The following is an 8,177-nucleotide window of genomic DNA, read 5'->3' as shown; positions in this document are numbered from 1 at the left end:
GAAACCGTAGGGGAACCGGTCGCACGACGGTCGCGGTGAGGACAACGGGGTCCCTTCGAAGAGTCGACGGAAGGTATTAAACAGTGAGTAAAGAACAATATGTACATTACTCACCGTGGAGTTTGAGCCCAACATGGGCTCGAGGCGAAGCACAGGTGTTTCGATGTTGAGGTCGTTGAGTGGCCTAGGGCCGGTGGAGGACGTTCCTCCTCCAGTGGGCGCTGGGACAAGTGCCTCCTCGCGGAGGCGAAGTACCCTGAGCGGGTCGGCGGTGAAGTCTAGACTTCCGAAGAGGAAGGTCTGGAGCGGCTTGAAGACGGGAGGAACCCACATCCCAACAGGTGGGAGCGTGGGAAACTCCAGCGAGCTGAAGCGAATCGTATCGCTTGAGCCCACCATGCCGAAGATGGTGGAAAGATGAGCCATCCGATGACCAAAAGCGTGAACGCATGGTGTCCTCCCCACAGACGGCGCCAACTGTCGGTGCGAAAAGTGACCAACAAGGGAATATTTGTAGTTTTGCCGTGCGTTGTGATCGGATGTGGCCTAACACTCAATGACACAGGATTTATACTAGTTCAGACAACGTGCCCTACGTATAGTTTAGTCGGTCGAAGACTTTATTCCTGAGCCTAGGTGCTCAAAGTTTGCTGTGGGGTTACAAATGAGTAGGAACAAGAAGGGGGTGTTAAAGGCCCGATCGGACTCTGAACCGAAGGGCTGAGAGTGATGGGGGCTCTAACGACGTGCGCTAAGTATTGAAGCATGTACTCTGTGTAGCTTTAGAGTTCTAGAGTTGTGGAGCTATTCGGATACTCAGATTGTCTAGAGCCAGCCAAAGAGAGAGCGTCAATCTCAATGACCGTCCCCCTGTTGGGAGAGAGCACATCCCCTTTTATAGGTGAAGGGGACGGCCTTACAAGTTTAGAGAGAAAAAGAAAAGAATGTATTTGTGTGTTTCCTAATCTTATTGCCCACGCTGTCGGGTACAAGACAGTCGTCGGTGCCCACAATATTGTTTATGTCAGACGCATGTGGCAGGCTTTACCGTGTTCGCCTGGTATGGCAAATGTCGGCGCCTACAATACTGTAAGGCAAATGTCGACGCCCACAACACTGTTTGGGCTCTGACACGCCTGGAAGGTTGCATAGTACCCGTCTGGTATGGCCTGGTGGCACTGTCCTGCAGGTGTGCAGGGTATGACAGGGTACGGTCCTCGGTATTGTAGTTAACTTGAGCGCCTTACCTTATCTGCTCCGCTTGATCCCCGAACCCTTACTGAGCGGGCGTCCCCGGTCGGTCGTTCCCGGTCGGCTCCGACCGGGTTGGTCGGAGAAGAGCTGCAAGCAGAGGTTCGGCGTATTCCTGGTCGAAAAAGGAGGTCGGAGTCAGACTATATCCCCTCCTTAGCCAGGCCTTCCGGTCGGAGACCGGATTGTTCTCCCAGCTGGTCGTTAGGTAACTGGGCCGGCTCGGGAGGCACGCATTGTTGCTACGCTGTCTGCTAGGCTGAGTTTTCGCCGAGAAGCAGGCTCATTGGGGACCCCGGGTTTATAAACCCGACACTATGTTTGTATGGAAAATAGTAAATATGAGATCGAGACAGTCATATATTTAACATCTAAGCAGCAGGGGAAAACAATAAATTAACCGCTATGATTTTTTGTGCCTTAGACCTTTCGCAAAGATTTTAGTGTATTACTCCCTCCTCCTCAAAACAAATCAACTTCTAAAGTTGACCTAAGTTAAATTATTTTAAGTTTGACTAAATTTATAGAAAAGAGTATTAATACTTATTTAACTTATGACATTAAATTAGTATCACTGGATACACCAAGAAGTATATTTTCGTAATCTACTTACTCCTATTTGGTGTCATAATTTTTTGTTATTCTTCACTATAAAGTTGGTCAAACTCAAGATATAGTTTGACTTAGGGTGATTCTAGAAGTTGACTTGTTTTGGGACAAAGGGAGTACAGTAATTCTTAAGGTGCATTTGACTGTTGATTAATCAGAACGTACAGGATTGGTGAAACCAAACTGGATCTCTGAATTTTATCTGTCAAACTGAAAGGACAGGCACTCGCTAAAGATCTGGTGTGAAAAAATATGGTCTAAAACCTGAAGGTATAATGTCATCTGAAGAGAAAAAAATTGGAACTACAAAAAGAATCTCCATTCACCAAAATCTCCAAGGATCCTTGTAGGGAGGAACATAGTTTTCTGTAGGGGGGAGAAGGCGAAAGGATGCCACAGTCTGTTGTAGAAAGGGACCCATCTGTGTTGCAAAAATTCAATATTGGTTAGAAGCTGATATATAAACATATTTGTATGACAAATACATGTTCATCCTATTATTGAAGTCACAAAATGAAATCAAACACTAAAAAATATTTATTTGCTGAAGTGGTACGCAACAATGGGACATTTGAGACGTACAGATTCCCACTGTTTGCTAAGGGTGGAAGCATTCAGTGAGTACAGGTACCCTATTAAAAGAAAGAAAGAAAAAAAGGTGAGTGAACAAAGAAATACTTCAAATATAAGGGAGTGAATGGTCGATGACAAAAAATGGAAAGATGAAGTAATACCATCACGCTCAGCAGTGCAGGCTACATTGTGTCGAAACAAATTTGGTTCTGGTGCCTGATGAAACAACGAGTATCATTAAGAACATCTAAGCCACCTTATGCACTACATGGATATCAAATAGTTAATACAGTGCACCATGAAGTTTAGTCTAAGCATATGTCTCTCTTTGACACTCTTCATAAAAGTATATTTGTTGTCAAATGTATATGTGCCAGGAAACTTACAGATTTGTTGGTGATTTCCGAACAAGATACTCATAATACCAGTATGGTTCTCCGTCAACCTACAAGTAATTTTCCATATGTACTGGTGCATGTCAACTCCGAAAAACGAAAGTACTCTTAAAGGATGATAGCAATGGTCAGAGCTTACCTTTGTAGCGTGTGCATCAAGGACAGAACTCTCTGTCATGCGCTGGCCAGTCGTCACCTTCTACAAGGTGATAAAGTTCGGTGTAGAATCAATATGTCAAATATCGACATTAAAAATTGCATTCAAGGATCTTAAACCTTTTCAGCATGTCAACAATCTCTGATCAGTTCTATGGATTATTTATACTTTGTTGTTTAGCAACCACCATTGCTTCAGTCCATGAGACAATGAATCTCTGATCAGTTCTATGGATTATTTATACTTTGTTATTTAGCAACCACCATTGCTTCAGTCCATGAGACAATGTGCATGTTTCCTATGACACACTTGACACTATGGCGCATCTGAGTTTAGATTTATGCTTGATTGAATCAGCTTTCTAGATGTATTAACTGCTCAGCGCATGACAGAAAGTTCTATCATGCTTATCCTTTTTTTTTTCTTTTTGAGGATATCACCGGGAGGGATGAACTATCCCCACCTCAATTTCATCACCACAGATTCCGGCAAAAGCTGGTAATGGTAGTTACATTGTTGGGTTATAAGCTCACAGTTACAAGCAATGGTGCTCATCTTTGCTTCACTCCATGAGACAATACACATGCTTCTTATGATACACAGAGAGATAACTAAGGAACATAAGAATTTAAATTTCTGCATTTATTTGCTTTCTGGATGTATCTGATAAACTACTCAGATCCTTCTTTTATTAATCTATACAGTTTGAAGGACACAATTTAGCTAAAGAAATGCAAGAAATGGCATATCTAAAAGAAAGCCAAAAAGTATGTACCAGGGTAGATCTATCAGACAAAATGCAATCAGCAACATCTTTTGGATCCCACGAGCTCTTGTCTTTTGAAGGCAAAAAATGTGAATTCGGTGGCCCAATCTGCAACAGAAAAAATTATGGATGTTACCATGTATACTCAAATTTGTTTTTCAGAGTTTCAACTGATGTATTTCCCATCCAAATAATCAAGCCACATAACAATTTGCACCGAAAATGAAATATTTAGTCACAGACACAGCAATTTGCAAAAATAACAAAATAAAGAAACTTAACTATTAAAAGATGATATTGGGTTAGTACAGCCCAACAAAATTGCAGATTTATGCATTTCCTAGTATCATAGAGTATTTGAGGAGTTACCGAGACTGAGATGACAACATTATGTATCATGTCAACTCGCTCCGATACAATACGTTGCCGTGCATCAGCTGCATAGAGACCTAGTCAGTTTGCTACATTACGAAATATATGGTTATTTCAAAAAGCGTAACTGTGGAAGTCCTTATGCTTAATAATCTAGTTCATTCATGTGAACAAAGTAATAAGACCATTTCTTATCATTGTTATAACAGAAGCTACTCACGTGATAGTGGCGCTGCAGAGGAATATCGCTCTGGTTTTCTGGACTCTACCCTAGGAACAGAATAATAGGATAGTAATTTGTAAGCGACAAGTTTTATCCTAGTTCTCATGAGAAGCCATGAGAAACCACTAAGTACACAAACAACAGGCTAAGAATGACAACACAGTAGATTGGACAAAATATTGTAGTGCAAACAACTGAAATACCATTTGAAGGAAAATTTCTTTCCTGGCAGTTCAACCGGGTAAAGAAAAGAGTATGCATTGATCTCATCAACTTGTGTGTTCATCTTCACGTCTTCATCAGTCTCCATGACAGCATATGCTTCTACATAATTGTTGCGAGCAAAGCACTTATGAGCATTCAAAAATTGATCTTTCGAGAAAAGAAGCACATTATGCATATATTCATAAAAAGGTACAGCTCATGAATTTTACTCTAAATTTTGCAATCCCATGCCTCAGAACTGACACGCCTGACAAATTCAGCGTGTGGAAACTAGCATAGAGTAAAAATGCTAACTCTTCCATCCAGAAGACCCGAACTGGTGAACGGAGTTAATAAAGAATCATGAGGAGCGGAGGCTTCCCCTTCCCGTAAACTCAACCTGAAATCGGGAGCACGATTGTGAAAGAAGACACGAGCCCGGACATGAGAAGGCACCTCCTCTCCACCTCCAAGCCGCGGTTCCTGGCGGCAGGCTCGCGAGAGCACGAAGCGAGCACACAGGCCCTCCTCCTCGGTGGCAGAACACGCGCTGCCCCAGCGCCGAGCGGTCCCCTGCTCCTGCGCAATCCCCAGGAACCAACAATCAGGAGCGCAGTCAAGGAGGGTGGGTGTTCTATGCACAGTAACAAGAATGGGCGGCGAGTAGGGAATCGTGTAAGCGGCGGAGCGAGCGCGTGCCTGGGGCGAAGCGAGGACTGAGAACTGGGGCTCGGGAGAGAGTGAGGAGAGGAGAGGAGAGCCCCCGCCATGGCTCGCCGGCGTCAAGCCCCCTCTTCCTACGTCCACTCGGGCTAGACCGAAGGACGGAGAAGCAGAAAAAGTTCTATCCAAACCGTTTGTTGCGTGAGAGCAAAAGATCTCCTCCCTGTTCTATTGGCGTGTACGGCCATTTCGGCATATCCACCACTAAAAATTTGAAGTAAACCTGAAATAAACTTGTTTTTATGTACTCTCCATTTAAACGGTACCCCCTTCGTTCCAAATTATAAATTATTTTGTATTTTTCTATTCTATCCTAAAAAAATACAATTCTAGATTTGCTACTAGTCAAACGATTTTAGAGGGAAAAAAATATCAACACGTCTTCAAATAGATTTACTATAAAATATATTTTATATTCATCTAATGATCCTTATTTTATATAAAAATTGCCAGTACTTTTTTGTATTGAGGTAGTTTAAGTTGAAATTGTTTGACTCTTGAGAAGTAAAAATTCCAATTTTTTAGGACCGAGGGAGTAGCTTTTACAATGTATCTAGACATTATATCTAGTTACGTACCAAGAAAAGTCACAACTACTAGTAATTTGAACGGAGGAAATATAGTTTTGACTTAAATCAACCATGTCTAACTTTGACTTTAGACAAAATTTATAGAAAAAATATTAACATCTACAATATCAAATTAATGCACGATCAAAATTTATTTTATGGTATATCCGTAAATATTATCTGATGTTGTGTATGTTTATGATTTTTTTTTCATAAATATAGTTAGAACTAGCAAAGTTTGATTTAGGACAAAACTAAAATGAGCTTGCAATTTAGAATGGATGAAGTAATTAAACATCTTTATAGTTAACAAACACGCCCACGACTAGACAACCCGCACATACTTTCACACCATACACATATAGATAGACGCGAATTAAATACTCTCCCATCCCAGACTATATTGGCACTTTTTATGGAATACGGTTAATATTCTCCTCAATAGATTTGATCAAATTTAGAATAGTTCGATTTGAAATAAAATTAAGGGAAAAATTTAAAAAGTTATAGTAATTTCGTAGCTTTTGACGCAGGGATTAGAATTCTGATAGAAAGTTCTGGTTTGTCTTGCTTATATTAAACTAGATTTTTGGTTCAAATAATGGTTAAATCACTTTAGCACCCTAGGCCCTAGCCAAAGCCGGGTAAGGACATGCAGCCCAATCGTAAGATGGGTCCGACGGACCTTAATCCACCCCTGCTATGTAAGAGGCCAAGGCCGGCTTTTAAGTGGGCCCGTTTCAAAATTGAAAAGAAAAACACGGATGAAATATCTTTCTTCCTCGCCGTGAACAGCTACTTCCTCCCTCCCTCACCACCAGCACGCTCTCGACCCGAGACCGTCATGAAAATATGAAATCCATAGACCATAGCGTGTAGCCATGGCTTGTCGTTTCCACATCGTCCCTCGTCCGGCATCAGATCAACCTCTTTCTGCTTCTGTTCTGTGATGTAGGACGCGGAGAAGGTGACTCTGATTCATGGGGAAAAAGTGTTGACTATAACACCAAATGAAAGGACTATGTTTGCATTGCATCCCACCTTGTGATCTATTGGCTGCAAATTTGAATACTTGATTACTACGTGAGTGCATTGAATTTCCTTGAATTTGGATGCTTTGGAAGCTTTCTACAGGAGTTTGCCTCCGATTTCCTTGATTCAAGGACCTTGAATCATTGGTTGATGACCATACGGTATTATGGTGGATAGTTGCTTGAGGACCAAAAGAATGGAAATTTCGAGGAATATTAGGTGGGTAGTATTGTGGGAAACTTGTGGGAAATTGGGTAGGAGGTGAGTTTTGCCTCTCACTCTCTCCTTGTTGATTGGAGGATGAGGAACCATTCACAAGAATGTGGGATTCTAATTGAAAGGCTTCATATCTTCTACTTCTCCAGGGCAAACCATATACCTGAGAGCATATATATAGCCCAGTTGGTAGCATCCTAGTGGCGGGAAGCTCCAGGGTGAGAGTTTGACTCCCCACCTCCGCATGCACAATCTTGCGCGTTGTAAAAAGAAAATCGCCTCGTCTGTCTCACGCCAAAGCACAGGTCTAAGGTCGGACCTAGTCTCACGTGGGCTACGGTGCCACTGTATGGGTGGGACAGGGTTTAGGGGTTTTCTCGATCTATGTGAAAAAATCTTCTACTTAAGCACAATGCCTGGTTGTCTTACCGTCGCGGATTGAGTTTATATTTGTAGTGTTGCGCCTTTATTTTGTAGGCATACAAAACACCTTAGACCATACATTTATATAGTGTTGTGCCTTTATTTTGAGGCATACAGAAGAACGTGAATGAACTGATTGGCTAGTAGGCGAGGTCAACGATTGGAACAGCAAAGCAACGACTACATGTTGAAGGGCCAAGAATGAATAACAAGGCATCGACTACACGCTGAGGGGCCTGAAGCAGGCAGAGCAACCATTAAAATTGAGAAAGCGGTTGTTTCAGCTAACCAACAACCATGGCGGGCGCAGGGAAGCAAATCCGATGGATAAAAAATTGATTGTTGGAGTCAGCTGAAACAACCGGTTATCCGTTAGCTTTTCTCATATTTTATTATTGTGATGAATAGTAACACGCCAAGAAAGTATTGTATTTTATTGATTGTTCACAAAGGTTGTGGTTCATTAGTGTAGGTACAGTAAATGCTTAATGCTATTTTTTTGGATACACTGTGCCTTGCCTGTGGTGCACACCGGCTGTAACACCTTACGCTGTAAATTATTTACTAAAACATGTCATAAGCATTATGTTTATGTGTTAATGCATGTAATAGGGTGTATAGATCAATTTCCGTAATTCAAAACGATCAACAGAAATACGAAATA

At 41.8% G+C, this 8,177-nt stretch overlaps 1 pseudogene; it reads right to left on the bottom strand.

The window, feature by feature from the left end:
• Nucleotides 1–2,029: 2,029 nt before the first annotated feature.
• LOC136452416 (psbP domain-containing protein 5, chloroplastic-like) lies at nucleotides 2,030–5,398 on the bottom strand (annotated as a pseudogene).
• Nucleotides 5,399–8,177: the final 2,779 nt, after the last annotated feature.

The sequence above is a fragment of the Miscanthus floridulus genome, chromosome 5 (assembly GCF_019320115.1).
Source record: "Miscanthus floridulus cultivar M001 chromosome 5, ASM1932011v1, whole genome shotgun sequence".
Lineage (NCBI taxonomy): Eukaryota > Viridiplantae > Streptophyta > Magnoliopsida > Poales > Poaceae > Miscanthus > Miscanthus floridulus.
This window is presented reverse-complemented; position numbering and strand designations above follow the sequence as displayed.